Source organism: Suncus etruscus, chromosome 18, assembly GCF_024139225.1.
Source record: "Suncus etruscus isolate mSunEtr1 chromosome 18, mSunEtr1.pri.cur, whole genome shotgun sequence".
Taxonomy (NCBI): Eukaryota; Metazoa; Chordata; class Mammalia; order Eulipotyphla; family Soricidae; genus Suncus; species Suncus etruscus.
Genome location: NC_064865.1, coordinates 37,638,535 through 37,660,671, shown reverse-complemented (window position 1 = coordinate 37,660,671; position 22,137 = coordinate 37,638,535).

The window sequence follows — 22,137 nt, the reverse complement described above, 5'->3', positions numbered from 1 at the left end:
AAATAACAAGTATGGGGGCGTCCAAGTATTCCCAAACCTGCAGTCTTCCCAGTCTTGGCCACAGAGAATTTCAGCTTGTTTCTGGCTTTGAGGGTGTCAGGCCTATGAAGACTCCCATCACCCACAGGCAATCAGGCAGGTAGGGTTGCCTCACGACGATTGTGACTATTGACACCCCACAAGTCTGCTGGAAAGGCTCCTTTACATTTAAGAAACACATACACTGGGCTTCGAGCTGAAAATATAGTATACCCATGCCCATCTGGGGGTCTTAACGGGTCGCATGCCCGCCAAGTACTGCCAGGTAGCAAGCAGAGAGCCTGCAGGCACAGGCCATCAGTTCCTGGCTCTGGGTTCTGCACACAGTCAGGATGGGGAGGGCCGGAACCGGCAAGAGACGGACCACTCTCCTCGTCGCCTCCGCGCGCATGCGCCGTAGCACCTCTGCGGAACGGAGGCTGCAGCGTTGCCCTGATCCAAGATGGAGGTCTCTACGTCGCGCCGGCCTGCGTGCCCTCTTGTGGGCGGAGCCACGCAGCCCCGCCCCTTTCACAGGCCTGCAAGCTGACTGTGATCTTTTCTAGGGCCCCAAGGAAAGAGATGATGGGCTGGAGAGATGACACAAAGGGCTGGAGTACAGGGAAGACGGGTTTTATCACCTCATGGTGTCCTGAACACCCTTATCTGTGATCCAAAACCGAAATAAAATACAACAACAACAAAAAAAGAGTTGAGATCCTGAAAAGGATACAGAGGCCCCCAAATGTTTTGCCTACACCCTCCACCCTCACCCCACTTCACCTTCTAGTGTGCTGCTAGGATGAAAAGAGAAATTTTGGCGCATTCTTAAAGCGAAATTCCTAAGTCGGCGTGGGAAGATAGGAGGAACAGTAAAAAAGGGGCCTGAAAGATCGTCCAATGGGTAGGGTGCTTGCCTTGCAACACTGCTCATACAGGTTAGATCCTCTGCATCCTATATGATCTCTGGGGCATTGCCAGGAGTGATCCCCAAGTGCAGAGCCCGGTGTGGCCCCAAAACCAAGATGATTATGATGATAATAACTTCTTTAGGGCCCGGAGAGATAGCACAGCGGCGTTTGCCTTGCAAGCAGCCAATCCAGGACCAAAGGTGGTTGGTTCGAATCCCGGTGTCCCATATGGTCCCCCGAGCCTGCCAGGAGCTATTTCTGAGCAGACAGCCAGGAGTAACCCCTGACACTGCCGGGTGTGGCCCAAAAGACAATATATATATATATATATATATATATATATATATATATATATATATATATATATATATAATAACTTCTTTGGGAGGCCACACTCAATGACGCTCAGGGGTTACTCCTAGCTCTGCACTCAGAAATCGCTTCTGGCTTGGGGGACCATATGGGACACCTGGGGATCAAACCGTGGTCCGTCCTGCATCAGCTGTGTACAAGGCAAAAGTCCTACCTCTGTGCCATCGCTTCGGCCCCAATCATTATTATTTTAATAGAGGAGATCCTCATTCTTCCAAACCACTCAATAGTTTGTGCAACTTTTGTTTTGTTTAGTTTTGTTTTAAGAGCTGGAGGGATAGCATAGCAGATAGGACATTTGCCTTGCATGTGGCTGACCAAGATTTGATCCCTGGCATCCCATATGGTCCCTGAGCCTGCTAGGAGTGATTTCTAAGCACAAAGCCAGGAGTAAAAAAGCCTGTCCCCCCCCCCAAAAAAAAAGTGGAACCCGAGTGGAAAAGAGCATAGTGGGGAAGGTACTGTCCTTGCTTGAAGCCAGCTGGGTTTGATCCCTGACATCACGTCATTTCCCCACCACGAGAAGTGATCCCTGAACAGAGGGCCAGGACTAAGACAACTCATTAAAATAAGTGAAACCATAGCATTCTGCTCTACTGAACACACCTCACATAGAAAGACCTGATCAGGGCCGGAGAGATAGCCTGGAGGTAGGGCGTTTGTCTTGTATGCAGAAGATGGTGGTTTGAATCCTGGCATCCCATATGGTCCCCTGAGCCTGCAGGAGTGATTTCTGAGTGTAGAGCCAGGAGTAACCCCTGAGCGCTGCCAGGTGTGGCCAAAAACCAAAAAAAAAAAAAAAAAAAAAAAAAAAGACCCTGATCAAAATAATTTGTAAAATTAGACTTAATTTAGAGGCCAGAGAGGTGGCGCAGTAGTAGGACATTTGCCTCGCACGCAGCTGACTTAGGCTGGACCACGGTACGATCCCCTGGCCGAGAGCGATTTCTGAGCGCATAGCCAGGAGTAACCCCTGAGCATCACCGGGTGTGGCCCAACCCACCCCCCAATTAGACTTAATTTAATCTAAGCAGAACAGATTTTCACAGTCTTGTGTACATGTGCGTACGTGTATGTGAGGGGGGACAGTGGGGGGATCTGGACAATATGTTTGAGTGGGCATCCACTGTAGACATCACACAAATAAGTATAACTCTCATCTCCTCTTATTCAGTTTTTTTTCTTGCAACCCTGGAAACATTACTGATAGTGCTCATTCCAGCCTTGCCTAGGAATACAGTAGGAAGACAGTTTTTAGAAAGTGGTCTGCTCCCTTGCATCATTCAGGAAATCTGCTTTGCAAAATTCAGAGCACAGGCTTGCCTGATATGGGCCTCCCCGGAAACTGGACTCCCCCACATCTCCAGGTTTATACCTGCCCCAACTTCTCCCTGACCTATCCTTGGCCCTGACTGAACAGCCACTTCTTCATTGCATTCCCAGCAGGAGATCTATCTTCCTCTGGCATGGGAACATTTTCTTGGCAAATTCTCAAGCGGACCCCGGCCAGGAAAGGCGAGGTGTGTGCGAGCGTGTGCTACATCTCTAAATCCTGGTAGCTGTGGACAGAGGCCCTAGGCACTGGCTGGAGACAGAGCTGGAGCTCTTAGGTTAATTGCAAAAGGAATTTCCTGTAACTTGAATAATGCCACTACTAGGTGTGTGAAAAGGACAGTATGCAAGCTAAATCTAAATGCCAGCCTGGCAAGGGGATGAAGGGATTACCTCCCCCCTTGCCCCGGCACCCCATATTCCGCACTGCAGTGTAATGGACAAGACCTTTTACTTGGAGCTGGAGAGATACCACAGCGGTAGAGCTTTTACCTTGCAAGCGGCTGACCCAGGACAGACGTTGGTTCGAATCCCGCATCCCATATGGTCCCCGTGCCTGCCAGGAGAGATTTCTGAGCATAGAGCCAGGAGTAACCCCTGAGTGCCACCAGGTGTGGCCCAATAACCAAAAAAGAAAAAAAAAGATCTTGGACTTAGATTGCAGTTGGCCTGAATGAAGGGCTAGCCTCACTTGCCTTCCTTGGGAGAGGGGTCAGCTGCATACTGGCTGTATATCCATCTCAGCTTATGACAGGAGGGGACAAGTCTGTGTCCCCTCCCCAGCTATTTCAGCACAGTCAGAACCAGAGGCCCTATAAGTCCAGCGTCAGACATCCTCAGACAGAGCCTGCTTTGGACTGATGCGCCAATTGCCTGGTGCCAAACAGCCTGGCATTCCTCCATTGCCAGAGCGGCTCTCTCATACCAGCTTCTGCTGGCAGGCCCACTGCAGAGCAGGTCCAGCAGCTGCCCTGGGATGAGAGGTGGCATGAGAGAGGGGGACCCTAGAAGGCTGCTTCTAAGTGCCCCTCTCCTTTCCCTAGCATCGGAAAAGGAAGGTGCATTGACTTACACACCGCTATAACCTCCCACACTTCCGGCCACCAATTTCTAGGTTTTTTTAAATGTGATTGTGATGAGGTTTTGGGGGGCATGCTCAGGTGTTCAGGGTTTCAATTTGGAATTCAGGGATTGGTGTTGGGGGTTGAACCCAAGTCTCTCCCAGTCAAAACACTTGTTCCTTTGAACTCTCTCCCCAGCCCATTCTACAGATTCATTTTTGTTTGGGGAAAAACAGTTGGCTGTGTTTAGGGTTTACTCCTGGCTTTGCACTTAGGAATCACTCCTGGTGGCTTAAGGAAACCCTAGAAGGTGTCTGGGATCAGCCACATGTCAGGCAAATGCCCTGCCAGCAGTACTATCTCTCCAGCCTACCATGGTACATGTTTTGTTGTTGTTGTTTTGTTTTATTTTGGAATTTTGGGTCATACCTGGTGGTGCCCAGGCTTACTCCTGGCTCTGCACTCAGAAATCGCTCCTGGTATGCACGGGGGACCATATGGGATGCCAGGATTTGAACCACTGTCCATCTGGATAGCTGCGTGCAAGGCGAATGCCCTACCGCAGTGCTATCTCTCCAGCCCCCCACCCCCATGCTACGTGTTTTATAGGAAGTGCCTGCTAGGGTTCAAGACTCCAGGCCTCATCTGAGGATCGGGTAGTAGTGCGTATGCCTTGCATGCGGCCAACCCAGGTTCAATGCCCAGCATCCCACATGGTCTCCTGAACACTGCCAGATGTAATTACTGGAGCAGAGCCAGAAATAACTCCTGAGCACTGCTGGGTGTGGCCCCCCAAACAAAAGCAATTAACAAAAGAAAAAGAATTCCAGAGTGAATCAGAAATAAGAAATAGAAAAGAATATTTATTAGAAAAGAGTATTACAGGGCTGGAGAGATAGCACAGTGGTAGGGTGTTTGCCTTGCATGTGGCCAACCCAGGACAGACCTGGGTTCGATTCCCGGCATCCCATATGGTCTGCTAGGAGTGATTTCTGGGTGCAGAGGCAGGAGTAACCCACGAGCACCACCGCGTGTGGCCCAAAAAACAAAAAAGGAAAAGAAAAGAATATTACAGACTTCAGCATGAGATTAGAAGCATAGCATTGTACCCAAAGAGACCAGCATTGTTTCTAGGGCAGACGATGAGACAGTTTGTTCAGAGTTCAAGCACACATTTCCCAAAGCGTGGGCTTGCCAGGAAGGGGAGCCACTTGTTCCACACATTTCTAGTTACCATAAATTAATTGGGATAAAATAGTCATGATATTTCCGAGGAGAAGGAGGACCTGAGGCAAGTGGTTGCCTGGAGTCAGGGCGCCACCCACATCCTAACTCCATTTGGTCCTTTTCGTGAGCAATCTTAAATAGTCATGGCGTGACAGGTGTGACTGTTAGGACACAAATGTACGACTGTCATTTTTCCTTCCAAAGTTAATTTTATTCTTTTTTGGAGGGGTTGAGCCACAGCTGGAGGGACTTGGAGGCTGGTTACTGGGGCTCAGTGAGGAATCCGTGCTGTTGGGAATCCTCTCCATGGCTCCTGCACATGAAGCTTGTGCTCCAACTTCTTAGGCCATCTCCCTGCCCCATCTTGAGTTTTCTCAGATCAACTGAGCTGAAGTTAGTTCTCATCTTTATTGGGGGGGGGGGACATACCTGGCAATGTGTAGGGGTTACCCCTGGCTCTGCACTCAGGAATGTATTCACCTAATGGGCTCAGGGGAAGAAAGATATGGGATATTGGAGGTTGAACCCACCATGGCTGTACATGATCTACAATCACTTCAGTCCCTGGAACTTCTTTTTATTTACTGCTATTTCCCACCCACTCGAGTCATCTCATCATTTTATTTATTTATTTTTGGTGGGGCCACACTCTGCGGCACACAGGGGTTATTCCTGGTTCTGCACTCAGAAATCACTCTTGGCAGGCTCAGGGGACCATATGAGATGCCAGGGATGTCCAGGTAGGCCGTGTCCAAGGCAAATACCATACCCTGTGTGCTATTGCTCTGACCCCTATTTGTGTTTCTCTTTTTCCTTTTTGTTCAAGGTTAATTCCTAGCACTTCACCCCAAGAATCATTCCTAGGGGGCTTGGAGGATTATATGTGATGTTGGGGATTGTACACTATCCCATTTTTGGGATTGGTCACACCTAATCATTGGTACTCAGGCTTTACTCCTGGTACTGGATCTACACTCAGGAATTTCTACTGGCAGGCTTGGGGGGCCATAGGGGATGCCTGAGATAAAAACACCCTGGGTTAGCCATGTGCAAGGCACATATGCAAGGCAAGTACTGTTGCTCCAGCCCCTCCGGCTCTTTTTATTTATTTATTTATTTTTAGGGAGGGCAGACAATCTGGTGCTCAAGGATTATTTCTGGCTCTGCACTCAGGAATCACTCAGGAAGCCCAGTGGGGAAGGGGACCATATGGGATACTGAGAATTGAACCCTGGCTGGTCACCTGCAAGGCAAACATGCTCCAGGCTGTACTATTGTTCCAGCTTCAGGGCCCCAATTATTTTTTACTTATTTATTTATTTAGTTAGTTTTTGGGTCACACCCAGCAGCGCTCAGGGGTTACTCCTGACTCTACACCCAGAAATTGCTCCTGGCAGGCTCAGGGAACCATAGGGGATGCTGGGATTTGAACCACCTTCCTTCTGCATGCAAGGCAAATGCCTTACCTCCATGCCAAGCCCACCAAGGGCTCCTATTCTTGACTGAATACCTTTTCTTTTTTTTTTTTTTTTTTTTTTTTGGTTTTTGGTTTTTGGGTCACACCCAGCAGTGCTCAGGGGTTACTCCTGGCTCTCTGCTCAGAAATAGCTCTTGGCAGGCACGGGGGACCATGTGGGACACCAGGATTTGAACCAACCACCTTTGGTCCTGGATCGGCTGCTTGCAAGCAAACGCCGCTGTGCTATCTCTCCGGGCCCTGCATACCTTTTCCAGTGAGTGAGATTACAGTGATGAGATTAGATTAGTTTTAGATTAACTAGTTTATCTGGCCCTTTGTTCTTTTGCACCCACTGTATCAGAAATACCAGATTATACCAGATAGTACTCAGGAAGTGTTCCTGGAAGTATTCAAAGGACCAATGCTGATGATACCAGGATGGAACTCGGGGCTCCCTTATGCAAAGCATGTTTGCATGTACTCAGCCCATTGAAGGATTTCTCCAGTCCCTCAGTAGCCAATGAAATAAACCTGAGAAGCAGCTAAGGGAAACTCTAGTTTATAGACTATTGGTCAAAAGTCCAACTGTCTGACATAGGGTCCAGAGACAGCCTGGTGGGACAGACTGAGCCTACGGGAACTGATGTAGTCAGTTGTGTCAACACTGAGTTCAAATTGAAAGAATAGTTGGTAAAAATATGATGTAAAACTGACCAACGTAGGGAAGGAGACAACTTGGCCTCTTTCCGAGAAACATTCCTTAGGGTAGATGCTGCAATGCATCTACACAACTTTTGGTTATTTTCTTAAGTAAATATTTATGCCTGACCAAGATTTTGAATTGTACCTGCCCTTTATTATTCTTTTTTTTTGTTTTTTTGTTTTTGTTTTTGTTTTTGGGTCACACCCGGAAGTGCCCAGTGGTTTCTCCTGGCTCTACACACAGAAACACAGGTTGTCTATAACATCACCTGGAGGCAATCCTCTACCAGGGAAGACCTTACAGCTGCTCTGACATCAATCTACTCAAAAGAGACTTCCCTTAACACTGAGAAGACTTAACAACAACAATGACCTGCTTACTGGACAGGGCTTGTTGTATTGCCCCTTAATTGTGAGGTGAAACTAGAGGATACTCCACACCAGCCTGACTTTAATGTAGGATGTGCAGATTCCAGGATCTTTAATACAGAAACCTGATGCCAACAATAGGACTGCGTGAAAAATAAAACTGTATTGGCACTACAGACAATGACTTGGATTGAATAAATTAGTTTGCCTGGAGCCTAGAGTTGGTCTTATGCCAGGAAACTTCAGGGGTAGTGGTCTCTTATATTTAGACCAAGGTTATTCCTTTCTATGACCCCCATATTTTGATGGGACTATGCAAACAATATTTGCCACTCTAACACCGTTTTTACTGTGCCCTTCTGACTAACCCTTAAAAAAAACTCTTAAACTTTTGATATTAACTTAAACTAATATGTATGTGCATGAATATATAAAAATACTATGCCTTCAAAGTTAAGGAGTCACATAAATCTCATGGCTTTAGGTTGCTTTGTGTACTGCTAAGAAATGTTATAATGTACTACAATCTGGGGACTTGTGGACAAAGTAATTGTACATGGGTTCTGCCTTATTTTCCTTAATTTTTTTTTTGACTGTAAGTTCAATATTTAGGCGTCAGCAAGGGGATTTCTTCTGAGAACTCTGTTTATGGGCGATTGTTCTTTCACTGTAACTTTACCTTGTCCTCTTTGCATCATTGTTCTCATAATTAAAAATTAAAAAAAAGTTGGTGTTATACCTTTTTTTCTTTTTCTTTTTTCTTTTCTTTCTTTCTTTCTTTCCTTTTCTTTTCTTTTTTTTTCTTTTTTGGTTTTCGGTTTTGGGGCCACATCTGGTGACTCTCAGGGGTTACTCCTGGCTATGCACTCAGAAATCGCGCCTGGCTTGGGGGACCATATGGGATGCTGATCGGCGGTCCATCCTGGGTCAGCTGCGTGCAAGGCAAATGCCCTACTGTTGTGCCATCTCTCTGACCTGGTATTAATCTTTTCATCTTTGATCGGCACCTGTCTTTTCCTCACATCTGCTTTATAGATCCACACATAGTACTGTGACGCTTAGTATGTTTTGCCAAATGAGTAAATGTGTTGCAGCTGCTGCCACCTCAAATTTGAGAACAGGGGCCAGAAGGATAATACAGTGGGTAGGCACTTGCCTCACATGTGGTCGACATAGATTCAATCCCTGGTTTCTCATATGGTTCCCTTAGAAACACTAGTAGTGATTCCTGAGTGCAGAGCCAGGAGTAACCCCTGAGCTCTGTATAGTGTGGTTCTAAAACAGACAAACAAAAATGCACAAAAATAAATGGGGGTAAAAATAAAAGGGAAGACTCAGCCAGCTCCTGTATTGCTTCTCCCTCGGCTACTGAACCATTCACAGGATGACTGCAGAATCAGGCAGGGATCTCTGCTCACCCATGGAGACATGCTGGGATCCCACATGGTTCCCCAGCACCTTCCAAGAGTACAGGAGTAATTCCTGAGTGCAGAGCCAGGAGTAGCCCCCCTCATCCCTAAAAAAAAGGCATAATTCTGAGTAGAGAGAAGAGTTAGCACAGGAATGAGTTCAATATTCCCAAAGCTCCTTATCCTGGGGACTTGGTTCCTGGCCTTAGATATTCAGACCATCAGAGCAATCACATGTGTTCCTGTTCTTTCCCTCTATCAGTCACTGTTCAGCTAACTCAAACCACAAGGGCTTGGAAGCCTAACAGTAGTTTTAAAGGTTACAATTCTGGGCCTCCAAACACACGAGTGTCTTAGAGACACCGAACTTGGAATTGTGCAGCAATGACTCAGCCATAGTACCCCCTCAAACATGTTCTTGATTAAGTCCAGAGCTTCCCTGGCCCCCTGCATCATGGAAAACAAATGACAAACTGCAAAGGCATTTAAACAGCAAGCTGAGTACTGTCATCACCACTGGGGATTACTTTCGTGCTACTTTAAGATTCTAGTGTGGGCTGGAGAGATGATGGTACAGCAGGTAAAGCATTTTCCTCAAACATGGCCAGCCCTGGTTTGAATCTCCAGCACTCATATGGTCCTCCACAAGCCCGGCCAGGAGCAATCCCTTAGCATAGAACCAGGAGTAAGCTCTGAGCACCACTTGGTGTAGTCCAAAACAACAAAAACAAAGACAACACAATTCTTTCAGATGAAATGTCTTGTCCGGCTACCAATAACAACACTACCTCACAGCATCACTTTTAGTTAAATGTTTAGGTCAAGTTTTCAAAGCAAAAACAATAAATTACTCAGTTTATGGGCAGCTGGATAGAGAACAACACTTAGGCAGGTTCCATATTCAATTCTTTTTTTTTTTTTTTTTTTTTTTTTTGGTTTTTGGGCCACACCCGGCGGTGCTCGGGGGTTACTCCTGGCTGTCTGCTCAGAAATAGCTCCTGGCAGGCACGGGGGACCATATGGAACACCGGGATTCGAACCAACCACCTTTGGTCCTGGATCGGCTGCTTGCGAGGCAAACGCTGCTGTGCTATCTCTCCGGGCCCCCCATATTCAAGTCTTTCTTTCTCTCTTTCTCTTTCTTTCTTTCTTTCTTTCTTTCTTTCTTTCTTTCTTTCTTTCTTTCTTTCTTTCTTTCTTTCTTTCTTTCTTTCTTTCTTTCTTTCTTTCTTTCTTTCTTTCTTTCTTTCTTTCTTTCTTTCTTTCTTTCTTTCTTTCTTTCTTTCTTTCTTTCTTTCTTTCTTTCTTTCTTTCTTTCTTTCTTTCTTTCTTCCTTCCTTCCTTCCTTCCTTTTTTCCTTCTTTCTTTCTTTCTTTCTTTTCTTTTCTTTCTTTCTTTTTTTTGGTTTTTGGGCCACACCCGGTAACGCTCAGGGGTTACTCCTGGCTCTGCGCTCAGAAGTTGCTCCTGGCTTGGGGGACCATATGGGACGCCGGGGGATCGAACCGCGGTCCGTCCAAGGCTAGCAAAGGCAAGGCATGCACCTTATCTCTAGTGCCACCGCCCGGCCCTCTCTTTCTTTCTTTCTTTCTTTCTTTCTTTCTTTCTTTCTTTCTTTCTTTCTTTCTTTCTTTCTTTCTTTCTTTCTTTCTTTCTTTCTTTCTTTCTTTCTTTCTTTCTTTCTTTCTTTTTTCTTTCTTTCTTTCTCTCTCTCTCTCTTTCTTTCTTTCTTTCTTTCTTTCTTTCTTTCTTTCTTTCTTTCTTTCTTTACTTCCTTCCTTCCTTTCTTTCCTTCCTTCCTTCCTTCCTTCCTTCCTTCTTTCTTTCTTTCTTTCTTTCTTTCTTTCTTTCTTTCTTTCTTTCTTTCTTTCTTTCTTTCTTTCTTTCTTTCTTTCTTTCTTTCTTTCTTTCTTTCTTTCTTTCTTTTCTTTCTTTCTCTTTCTTCTTTCTTTCTTTTTCTCTCTTTCTCTCCCTCCCTCCCTCTCTCTTTCTTTTTTCTTTCTTTTTCTTTCTTTCCTTTCTTTCTTTCGCCACACTGGTGGTGCTCAGAGAGTCTTCCTGGCTCTGTGCTCAGAAATCACTCCTGGGCTAGAGAGATAGTGCAGCAGTAGGGTGTTTGCCTTGCACACAAGCCCGAAGGCCATCTAGGACAGATGGTGGTTGGAATCCTGGCATCCCATATGGTCCTCTGTGCCTGCCAGGGGCGATTTCTCAGTGCAGAACCAGGAGTAACCCCTGAGCACAGCCAGGTGTGACCGAAAAACAAACAGAAATCTCTCCTGGAAGACTCGGAGGACCATAAGGGAAGCTGGGGATCGAACCTGAGTCAGCCGTGTGCAAGGCTGTACCCGCTGAGCTATCACTCCAGCCCCTTTTACTTATTTTTTGGTTTTTGAGCCACACCAAGTGATGCTGTAGGATTTACTCTTGACTCTGCTGTCAGGAATTACTTCTGATGGTGCTCGGGGGACTGTAAGGAATGCTGGAGATGGAACCCAAGTTGGCTGCATGTCAGGCAAGCACCTTACCCATTATATCATCACTCTGGCCCTGTATTTTTAAGACTTGCTTTTATTTTTATTTTGACTGGGAGGATTTGCTCTTAGTTCTGCTGGGGATGTAAATCTTGTGTTCTAGCCCAGTGAATATTTCTCCCATCCCCCAGCTTTTTCTTTAGCTCTAGGTATGAATCAATATGAACATTTATAAAATTACAGCAAGAAAAATGGCAAAGAATTTTGTGCTACAACATTTTGGGGAAAAAACTACAAATGATTAAATAAAAACAAATCTATAGTATTACTTTGTGTAGAGATTAGGCAAAGGACATTTTGGATGCTTTGGAAGGTTGAGATTTTGTATAAGCTTGGGGCTACTTTTTTGTTTGTTTGTGGGCCATACTGGCAATGCTCAGGGTTTATTCCTGGCTCTGTTCAGAGATCAGTCCTGGTGGGATTTGGGGAACCACACAGAGTGCCAGGGAGCAGGGTAGATTGTTCATGTGCAAAGCAAGTGCCCTATCTCTCTTGCCCTGTGTGTTTAGTTTGATTTGGGGCAGACTCAGGGGGTAAGCCTGACTCAGTGCTAAGGAATTACTCCTGGCAGGGATAGGGGGACCATATGGAATACTGAGGACCAAATCCAAGTCCTCCTTGTGCAAGGCAAAAAACCCCTCCCCGTTGTGATATCTCCCACCCCTACTCCCCAATGTATGTTGACTTTCAAGGTGCCTATAGTCTTTGAGAGAATTTGGTGTATTTGAAGACCTGGTATATTGGTTTTGTGATTTCAAAATGAACTGTGTAATTTACTTTTGTCCCGTAATTAGGTTTGTAAACAGTATTGAAATCTTTAAGATAACTTGATTCGACACATTTAGAAGCTCGAATTTTTAGGTTTAGGATTGATATTTACATACTTTTTTTTTTCTTGTTTGACTTATAAATCTGCCCTATGAGAAATTTGAAGTGGTTGAAAAAAAAAAAAACATCAAGTAAATTAAATTTGTAAATGTAGTTTAAATATTTAAGAGAATTTAATTAACTAACTTTGTAAATGGCATGAGTAATGTTCGAGCAAATTTAATATGTCAAGCCCATGGGCTAAATGAACATTAATCAAGAAATAACGTTTACTGCTCTTATTTTTATATAGAAATCTCTAAGACTGCTAAACAGAACACCAAAGTCATACAAATTAAATGTGAAAGCATAAGATTTGTTTGTAAATTTACAAATCTGTTTGTAAATTTCTTTATTTTGGGGGGAAGGCTACATCCAGTGATGGTCAGGGGTTATTCCTGGCTCTGTGTTCATAAATCACTCCTAGAAGGGTTCCAGGAATACTATGGGGTGCCAGAGATTGAACCCAGGCCAGCCACGTGCAAGGTAAGTGGCCTACCTGCTGAAATATTCACCCCCTGGGTTTGTTTGAAAAGAATTTTGAAGTTGAAACTATAGTGTTAGGTAGAATATTTGCCTTGCATGAAGCTGACCCAGGTTTGATCCCTGGCAACCCATATGGTTCCATGAACGCTGTAGAAGCAGGAGTAAGCCCTGAGTATTACTATGTGTGGCTAAACAAACAAACAAACAAAAGCAAAAACAATCCAACTGAACCCAAGGCATTTCACTGATAGATGGATAGTGTCATTGTAAGCTGACACCCAGCAAAGGCTTAGCACACTATTAGGGTGAGAGATCTTGGGGCACCATCTTTTATGACTTTCCATCGTAACAAAGTGAGTGACAGCCACAAGTGATCTCTGTACACAGAACCAGAAAAAGCCCTGAGCTCTGTTGGGTGTGATTCAAAATAAATAAATAAACAAACAAACAGAAGGCAGAATAATAGTTTAGCTTCAACCTCCAGGTCTTAGTTTTGGTGGGGCCACTCCATGTAGTGCTTGGGGCTGCTCCGAGCTCAGAGGATGCTGGGAGGGAGGAACTGGCTCAGGGCAGTGTCTGGGGGATGGTTCTAAGGTGGTTCTAACCAGGCCTCCTGCCTGTCAGCAAAAAATAAAAATGAAAGTCCCCTTTCCCAGGATGGGGACTATGTTTAAGTCCAGGTGAGTTGAAAGACTCTTACAAGCTGCCTTCCTTGAGCAGTGCTGGGACTTGGTGTGAAGGTCTCTGCAGCTGGTGAAGCCCAGTTCTGCCTTTGCTGATCTCAGAGATTCAGCAGCAGTTGGGAAAGTTAGTTTTTTATGAGTCAAACTTGGAATGCTGTTGGGTACAAAGGGAGGGAAAAGCGCCAGAGTCAAGCAATTTAACACTCACAACATAGAGAGAAAAGAGCTGGAGGTGGTCAGAGCAGGGGAAGGTTTTATTTTTCATCCCTGAAGCCTGGAATATTGTAAAGTGGCTGCGTGTCAAATAGGCAGCAGCTGGTTTAGCCTCTCCTGTGAGGGGCTCTTGGACCTAGAATCCTGGCCTCTCATCTCTGCTGTGCCTTTTTGTTTCCTTGTTTGTTTTGGGGCCACAATTATCATGGCAAAGTCTGTTCCTGACCATGCTCAAAGGACCATGCAGTGCCAGGAATGGAAACTCACTTCACGCATACAAAGCACGAAGTTCTTGCTCAGCTCCCAAAGAACTGAATTGAATTTGGCCCGGATTTATGCCAATGAGAACTGTGGGCTTTTTTGTTGTTGTTGTTGTTGTTGATTGGTTTGATTTAGTTTTTTGGCCACACCTGGCAGTGCTCAGGGCTTACTCCTGGCTCTACTCTCAGGGGTCACTCCTGGCTAGGCTTGGGGGACCATATGGGGCACAGGGGATCAAACACTGGTTGGCCTTATGTAAGGCAAATGCTTTACCCACTATACTATCTCTTCAACTCCTCCCCCACTTTACTTTTTGTTATTTTTTTTTGGGGGGGGGGGTCACACCCGGCAGCACTCAGGGATTACTCCTGGCTCTACTCCTGGCTCAGAAATCGCGCCGGGAAGGTTCGTAGGACCATATGGGATGCCGGGATTCAAACCACCGTCCTTCTGCATGCTTCCATGCTATCTCTCCAGCCCACTTTTTTGTTACTTTAAATTAGTATTTAATGAGATTTTGTTTTGCATTTGGGGGCCACAGTCAGAATAATCAGAATTTATTCCTGGTGGTGCTCAGGGGACCATATGTGAACCAGGAATTGAAAATAGTGTTGGCTGTGTACAGGGCAAGCATCTTAACTTATAGACATTTTTTTTTTGTTTTGTTTTGAGCCACATCAGGTGACACTCAGGAGTTACTCCTGGCTATGCACTCAGAAATTGCTCCTGGATTGGGGGACCATATGGGATGCTGGAGGATCAAACCATGGTCTGTCCTAGGTTAGCACATTCAAGGCAAGCGCCCTACCACTTGCACGACCACTCCGGCCCCACACATAGACTTTTTAATTTAATTTAATTTATTGATTATGATTTTGGTGTCATACCCACTAGTGCTCAGGGATTACCCTGGCTCTTCTCAGGCTCAGAAATTTCCCATGACAGGTTCAGGGGACCAAATGTGATGCTGGGGATCGAACCTGGGTTGGTCCTGGTTCAGCCGCATGCAAGGCAAGTGCTCTATCTAGTACTGTGCTACCACTTTGGCCCCAGACTTTTTTACTTTAATCAATTTGGTTTGGTCTTTGGACTACTCCTGGCTGTGCTCAGGGCTGACTCCTGGCTCTGTACTCAGGAGTCACTCTTAACTGGTTGGGGACCATATGGGGTATTAGGGATTGAATCCTGGTTGGCCGTGTGCAAGGCATTCGACTCCAATGCTTTTATTTATTTGTTTGTTTATTTTTAACACTTTGATTTGAATAGTATGACTATGGTCTAATTTGTCTGAGACAACTGCGGCCAAGCCCTGCTACCCCAGTGTGATTATTAACAGCACCCCCTTTCAGAAGGAAGAGGTGTCTGGCTTCCATGCTAAACCTGCTCGATGCTGTCCAGGACAGACCACTTGGCACCAGTAACAGTTTCTGCTCTCTGCAGCCTCCCAGGCCTTCACTCTCTAGTACAGTCAGTCACTACAGCTGTATGACCCAGGAGTTCTTGTTCCGGGAAGAAATCATTGCTCCTGGCTGTCCGCAAGTAACTGGGGCTTGCTCCAGTGTCCTGTGGTATCTCTTTAGCACAGGAATCTTTTTTGTTTGTTGTTTGTTGGTTGGTTTTTGGGTCACACCCGCAGCGTTTAGGGGTTACTCCTGGCTCTACCCTCAGAAATTACTCCTGGCAAGCTCGGGGGACCATATGGGATGCCGGGATTCGAACCATCATCCTTCTGTATTCAAGGCAAATACCCTACCTCCATGCTATTTCTCTGGCCCCTCAAGGATCACACTTGGTGGGACCCAGCAAGTGATGTGTGGTGTTGAGAATCAAACCTAGGTTGACTGTGCACATGGCAATGCTTTATCCACTGCGCTATCTCTCCAGCTCCCATTTAGTTTTCAATTTTAGTTGTTTTTTGTTTTGTTTTGTATTTTTGTTTTTTCAGGGAAGAGCCCTATGGAAAGTGCTTTGGGATCACATCTGGCACGGCTCAGGTGACCTATGTAGTGCTGAGATTAATCCTGGGTTGACTGCACACAAGGTCAACGCCTAAATCTGTGCTAGGTCTTCAAGTCTCTGGGCTCTATTTGTTTGGGTGCCACACCTGGTGGTGTCTACTCCTAGCTCAGTGTTTTAGGGGTGAAGGGCCACTCTTGGTGGTGCCAGGGGGCCATGCAGCGCTAAAGATCTAACCCTGTGCTCCTGCAAAGCATGAGCTCCAGTGCTTTGAAGTATCTTCCTGAATTGACTCTGCACAGCTCCTCTGATTCTGTGTGAGCCTGAGAACCATTTGCTGCTATTTGAACAACACCCTGAACACAGGAACACATAAGAACTTGAAATCCAGAACAGAATAGTTACAGGACATGGGAGCCACAGATGCAGAAGCACGCTGCATGCAAGTTAGGGCAGCACCCGTGAAAGTATCTAGAACCGTGCAGGAACTGAGATAAGATAAACCGAGGTGCTGTGGGGCTGGGGCAGCCCTAGTCAGGGAGCAGCACCCAGGGCTGCATTCCCAGCTGCCTCACGCACATCTACATTTTCTGCTCGGTGCCCACAGACTCGTGAGTTTGTGGACTCAGCTGTCATTTCCTCCTGGTCTTTGCTCAGAGTGTCTCAGGGCTGCAGGTGTGGTGCTAACCCGGATCTGTTCTGCAGCCTGTCTCCTGAGTCGCACCAGGAGTGATCCCTGAGCACAGCACCAGTTAAGTCCTCATGAGCACTGCTGGGTGAGGACCCCTCTCCCATCTCCCCCATGCAGATTGTTTCACACAGATATGGGATTGAGAAGCCTGAAGCCTCCCCTACTCCCCAGTTGACTTTCTTTTCTTTTCTTTTCTTTTCTTTTCTTTTCTTTTCTTTTCTTCTTCTTCTTCTTCTTCTTCTTCTTCTTCTTCTTCTTCTTCTCTTCTTCTTCTTCTTCTTCTTCTTCTCCTCCTCCTCCTCCTCCTCCTCCTCCTCCTCCTCCTCTTCTTCTTCTTCTTCTTCTTCTTCTTCTTCTTCTTCTTCTTCTTCTTCTTCTTCTTCTTCTTCTTCTTCTTCTTCTCCTCTTCTTCTCCTCTTCCTCCTCCTCCTCCTCCTCCTCCCTCCCCCTCCTCCTCCTCCTCCTCCTCCTCCCCCCCCCAGTTGACTTTAGAAGAGGAATTACTGGGCCTGGAGAGATAGCACAGCGGTGTTTGCCTTGCAAGCAGCCGATCCAGGACCAAAGGTGGTTGGTTCGAATCCCGGTGTCCCATATGTCCCCCGTGCCTGCCAGGAGCTATTTCTGAGCAGACAGCCAGGAGTAACCCCTGAGCATCGCCGGGTGTGGCCCAAAAACAACAACAAAAAAGAAGAAGAAGAAGAAGAAGAAGAAGAAGAAGAAGAAGAAGAAGAAGAAGAAGAAGAAGAAGAAGAAGAAGAAGAAGAAGAAGAAGAAGAAGAAGAAGAAGAAGAAGAAGAAGAAGAAGAAGAAGAAGAAGAAGAAGAAGAAGAAGAAGAAGAAGAAGAAGAAGAAGAAGAAGAAGAAGAAGAAGAAGAAGAAGAAGAAGAAGAAGAAGAAGAAGAAGAAGAAGAAGAAGAAGAAGAAGAAGAAGAAGGGGGCCGGAGAGATAGCATGGGGGTAAAGCATTTGCCTTTCATGCAGGAGGTCATCGGTTCGAATCCCGGCATCCCATATGGTCCCCCGTGCCTGCCAGAAGCAATTTCTGAGCCTGGAGCCAGGAATAACCCCTGAGCACTGCCGGGTGTGACCCAAAAACCACAAAAAAAAAAAGAAGAAGAAGAAGAAGAAGAAGAAGAAGAAGAAGAAGAAGAAGAAGAAGAAGAAGACGAAGAAGAAGAAGAAGAAGAAGAAGAAGAAGAAGAAGAAGAAGAAATTACCACAGTGACAAGGCTCTTATTCACAACATTATATTTACAGCATCTCAGTGCTGAGAGCAGATCTGTACCAAGCTGTGTTCTGGGCCGGGGCTTGCTGTTCTCAGGTTTCTGTCCTGGTAGCCTTAAGGGAGGTGCTTCATTAGCCCCCCCAAATGCTCTCTTTTGGGGTGCAGGGCCAGAGATTGGACCTAAGGCCTTGCACATTCAAAGCAAGAGCTCAAGCAGTAAATCACATCCCATCCCCTCATTTTTCTTCATTTTTCATGTAGAAAATTTCCTCTATAGGTTGACTCACTTCCTAGTGTTAACTGAAAGAGCTGTCAGGTTTGTTTGTTTGGTTTTTGGTTTTTGGGTCACACCTGGCAGCGCTCAGGGGTTACTCCTGGCTCTATGCTCAGAAATCACTCCTGGCAGGCTCAGGGGGACCATATGGGTTGCCGGGTTTCGAATCACTGACCTTCTGCATGCAAGGCAAACACCTTACCTCCATGCTATCTCTCCGGCCCTCATGTTTGGTTTTTCAACCACACCAACAGTGTTCAGGGATCATTCCTGGTGGTGCTCGGTGGACCATAATGGATATAGGGGATCAAATCAAGGTCAGCTATATGCAAGCAAACTCCTTACTTTCCGTACTGTCTCTCCGGCCTTGAAAGACCATTTCTAAAAAGTCACTGCATATACGGCCAAGGACTGGAGGATGTGCCTTGCATGCGAGAGAACACTACTAGGTGTGGTCCCCAAAACAGGACAAGAAAATGACAGCCTTTTCTGATTATGAGTCATTGATTACTGTGGGACTTTTGGAAAATACACAACAACCTGACATATTTATAAGATTATAAAGTAAAGTCAATCGTGTCTGCTTTTCTCCTGAGACATAACCACATGCTTTGTAAGCATTCAGCCAGTTTTTTTTTTTCTTTCTGACTATATATTTTTAAACACAGCTGGGATCATTTGATACCTGGGTGTTTTTTTTTCAAATATACATATATATATATATATATATATATATATATATACCTGTTTTATAACCTGACTTTTAAAATAGACTGTATTGTGAACATTTTGTCATGGCAATTTCTACTTTGCATCATGTTTTTTCATGGCTGCAGAGTCTTATACATATGCACCACAGTGAATTTTGTTCTTACTCGATTCCCTATTGTTGGACATTTATGTAACTCCCAAGCTGTTGTAGTTAACCAGCACGCACATTTACAATGAGGAATATATCTGGCAAGCGAACACGACTATTTCTGCAGGCTGGTCACACACCCTTTTCCTGTCAGAAAGGGGAGGATTAGCCAGAGAGATAGTACAGGGGGTAAAGCATTTGACTTGCACATGGCTGGCTCTGGTTCAATCCTCAGCTCCACATGTGGTCCACTGAGCTCTACCAAGAAGAAGCCCTGAGCACAGAGTCAGGAGTAACCCTGAGCACTTCTGTGTATACCCCCCCTCCCCAAAAAGAAAGGGCTGGGGGAATGGTTCAGAGATAAATAGCCTTTTTTGTATGCAGGAGATCTGGGTTTGTTCTCTGATACTGAAAAAAAAAAACATAGTATTTAGGAAATTAAGCTCTATCACAGAATTAAAAATTGAAGCATTGGGAATAAAAATAATAGTGTAGTGGTAAGGCACTTCATCTTGGATATGGTTAATTCAGGTTCAATCCTTGGCACTCTGAGGCCATCAGAAATAATCCCTGTGCACAGAGCCAGGAATAAGTCCTGAGTACTGCTTGGTGTGGCATCCAAACCAAATTAAGTCAAAATAGGGGAATTTCTCTTAATAACCACCAGCAAGCTCTCATAACCTATTGATAACGTGATTGAAAATTCGAAGCTTGTCTGCCTTGAGTGGTTCTGCAGGTGGTGAACTGTCTGCCCTCTTGAGGTGCTGAAAGCCTTTCAGCATCCCTGTGGACTGGCTCCTGTGTCCTGTCCTTGAGGTGTCCTTATTTATACCTCGTTACCTTCCCCCCGTATCTCATTTTCTTGTGAGAAAAGAATCCATATTCTTTTAATGCACAAGTGTTTGATCAATAAAATGTATATTATTAGCTTCATGTACATGATTAATTTTGTTCTTTTAGGTGTTGGGGTTTGGGCGTCATACCTGGCAGTGCTCAGGAGTGAGCCCTTGACAGTGCTGGAGATGCCTACCTTATGCAGTGCCAGCCTTGGAACTGAGGTTGGCTGCATGCAAGCTGTGTGTGTTTCTTCCAGCCCCGTGTACCCCAGTAACTGATTAGTAGGGACCTTTCAGTACCCCTTTCTCTTGAAGATGTTTGTGAGATGATTTAACATGTGATTGTGTATAATGTATATTTGGAGGGATTTTTTTTTGGGGGGTCCCCATCTGGCAGCACTCCAGGATTGCTCCTGACCTGGAGTCAGAGGTCATTTCCAATGGTGCTCAAGGAATGAGTATGTAGTACTGAGCCCTCATTTCTTCACTACGTGTCTTCTCCTGAAATTCATTTCTTTTTACCTATTTTGTTCTGGGACCATATCTGGCAGTGCTCAAGGCTCACTCATGTCTCTGTGCTCAGGCAGTGCTTGGGAACCATAGGGGGTATCTGGGTTCAAATCAGGGCCAACCACATTCTCAGCAAGCAACTACCTGCTATACTATCTTCCATCATCCCCACCTTTTTTTTTTTTTTTTGGTTATACCTAATAGTGTTCAGTGAGTACCACACGTGGTACCAGGGATTGAACTTGAGTCTTGCATACACGAAGCCCTGTGTGAGCTTTCCAGCCCTTTGAGCTGACTCCCACCCACAGTTTTAGTGTGAGTTTTGCCTGTTTAGATTGTTGTGTAGACATTTTGAAACTTGGCTCTCTTCAAAAGACAGCTTAAATCGTGATTTGAAGAAAAAAAAACGTTTTTTCCCTATATATAAGGTGTGGCGCGTAGAGCAAGAAATAAAAGGAAGCCAGGGAGACTGTGCGAAGAGGCTCCAGCACCAGCTTCTTCACGAGCCATGTGTGCCTTTGATCATGGTGTGAGCTTTTACCCCGCACACACAGGACAGTGGAAGACCAGGCTTGGTTTTGTTCATCAGAATTCACCAGTTTGATTCCACCAGTTTGAATGTTACTGGTAAACTCAGTTCTGATACTGAAAACATTGGCTTTCGAAAAAGGAAAAATAAAACAAAACCTTTGTTTTTGTTTTTAGGTCACACCTGGCAGTATTCAGGGGGGGCTATTTCTACCTCTGTGCTTAGGACTAGGCAGTGTTAGGGGTGGAAGCTGCTCCTCCCACAGAGGCAAAGTATGACTGCTGACCTTTGAGCCATTTCTTTGCCTTATTTATTTATTTATTTATTTAAGGCACTCTTTTTTTTTTTTTTTTTTTTTTTGGTTTTTCAGGCCACACCCGTTTGATGCTCAAGGGTTACTCCTGGCTAAGCGCTCAGAAATCGCTCCTGGCTTGGGGGGACCATATGGGACACCGGGGGATCGAACCGAGTTCCTTCCTTGGCTAGCGCTTGCAAGGCAGACACCTTACCTCTAGCGCCACCTCGCCGGCCCCAGGCACTCTTTTTTTTAATTTATTTTTTATTTTTTATTTTTTTTAATTTTATTTCTTGGATCACACCTGGCAGTGCTCAGGGGTTACTCCTGGCTTTGTGATCAGAAATCACTCCTGGAAGGCACAGGGGATCATATGGGATGCTGGGATTTGAACCACCATTCATCCTGGATCAATTGTGTGCAAGGCAAATGCCTTACCGCTGAGTTATCTCTCCGGCCCCTATTTAAGGCATTCTTGAGTGGGCAGAAGTATGGATGCTGGTTATTGAATCCAAGTCAGCCACATGCAAGGCCAGCTCCCTTCCCTGTACTGTGGCCCTTGGAGTTTACTTATGTATTTATTTATTTGGGTTTTTAGGTCATACCTGGTGGCACTCAGGAGCTACTCCCAGCTCTGTCACTCCTGGCTCGGGGGACCATATGGGATGCAAGGAATCAAATCCAAGTCTGTCCTGGGTCTGCCGCGTGCAAGACAAATGCCCTACCACTGTGCTATCTCTCCGGCCTCTGGCCCTTGGAATTTAATGTGGTCTATATTATGCCATGAAACCTATTTGTTTGTTTGTTTTTGGACCAAACCCAGCAGTGCTCAGGGGTTACTCCTGGCTCTGAGCTCAAAATTCACTCCTGGCAGGCACAAGGGACCATATGGGATGCAGGGGATCAAACCCCAGTCCATCCCAGGTCATCTGCATACAAGGCAAACACCCTACTGCAGTGCTATCACTTTGGCCCCAGATTTTGTGTTGTGTGTGTGTGTGTGTGTGTGTGTGTGTGTGTGTGTGTGTGTGTTGTGTGTGGGGAGTGGATGGGTGGAT